This window comes from Myotis lucifugus, unplaced genomic scaffold, assembly GCF_000147115.1.
Source record: "Myotis lucifugus unplaced genomic scaffold, Myoluc2.0 scaffold_1347, whole genome shotgun sequence".
Classification (NCBI taxonomy): Eukaryota; Metazoa; Chordata; class Mammalia; order Chiroptera; family Vespertilionidae; genus Myotis; species Myotis lucifugus.
In genome coordinates, this window is record NW_005872395.1 from 54887 (window position 1) to 56503 (window position 1617).

Consider the following 1617-nt stretch of genomic DNA (forward strand, 5'->3'; position numbering starts at 1 on the left):
TGGCAGTAGACATGGAGCGGCACGCCTACGAGCAAGACACAGGCCGCAAGGGTGGCCGTGAGGGGAGCTCCCACTATCAGGCTATGTAAGGGCTCAGGCTGCAGATGGGGCGGAGGGGGCTCAGGTGCTGAAACAAGGAGGGGCCACTCACTCATGTGTACCCACTTTCCCATCAGCAGACAGAGGTACCGGGAGTGGAGGGAACAGAAGGGGGTGCAGAAGTTTGGGTGCACTGACCAGTTAGTTCCTGGCCTGACCCCAGACCTCCATCCACACGCTGGTCTTGGTGCCTCAGCTGAGGATGAGGTGGGCAGTGGGTCTGTGAGGGAAAGCAAATGGTTGCCAATGGTCAGCCACATGCCCGGTAGGAGGTGAGTGGCCGTGATGTGTCCCCTCACTCTCAGCCCCTCCTTTGCAGAAGGTGCTTGTGCAAGCTGTGACCCAGCTCGCCCTGCAGAGACTGGTCAGGGAGATGCCCTGCCGGTTGCATCTCAGAGGGGCAGGGATTGGGGTCTGGCTGCTGGGTTGGGATCTGAGGCTACTTCCAGCCTGTCCACAAGGACACAGCAGAGAAGACAAGCCTGTCTCAACAGTTATGACCACAGCCACAGCCTCCAGGTTTCCCAGCTTCCCTTCCTAATTCTCCTGGTGCAAGGATGACATGCTGACCTGCACAGAGGTGTGGGCTGGTCACCAGGGGACAAGCCACCCTCATCCCTGCTCTCCAAGGCACTGGGGTGGACAGGATGTAGCAGGTCCTCTCCCCAGACTTGCTCCTCACGGGAAACTTCTCCTCCCCGCCCCCCCTCCAATCCGACCCCTCACCCGGACTAGGCCCAGCCCACCTTCTCGCCCCACACCTCGGCTCAGATACTGTTTGTCCTGGATGTGAAACAGCTGTGTGACATCAGGAGTGTTACTTGACTTTTCTGTGTCTCACCTTTGTCATCTATAAAATGGGAAAGATAAGGAAATAATACTGAAGTGGTCAAATGAACTAAGGCGTATACAGCAGCAATCAGTAATCAATAGAAGTGTTATTGTTATTCACAGAACACAAACCCTCCCCACCTCAGCTGCCAAGGCCTCACACCCTGTAGATGCAGAGGAGCCCCCCCCCCCCCCCAACACACACTGATGCCCACCACCCGCAGGCACTGGGCAAACGTCCTACCCAGAGCTGCAGGCTCACAACCCCCCACTTGGCGAGGAAGGGGCGGTTGGGAGCCCAATCCCGGATCTCCTCCTCTGCCAGGAGCCCACTCCGGATCTGGGGCCCGCCCCCACCCCACGCGGAGTCACAGACTCCCGCAACGGGCCCCAAAAAATAACTCCCTCAACAAAGGCGCTTTTCGTGCGCCCTGGCTCTGGATAGCCCCCCCCCACGACAGGTCTCCCTTCCTCCTACCCTCAACCTTTCAGGGGGGGCAGCCCAGTCCCGCCGCCTTCTTGTGAGCCGGGGCGGCCTTCCCGCACCCCCTGTGGGGGCCCGGGGACGCAAGCCCGCCGCTCCGGGACTTTCTTTGGGCCAATTTGTGGGGCCCCGAGGACTTAGAAAAGTGGTAACGCTCCTCTCCCAAGTCCCCGCCTGGAGGTATCCGTAGTATACGCGGTTGG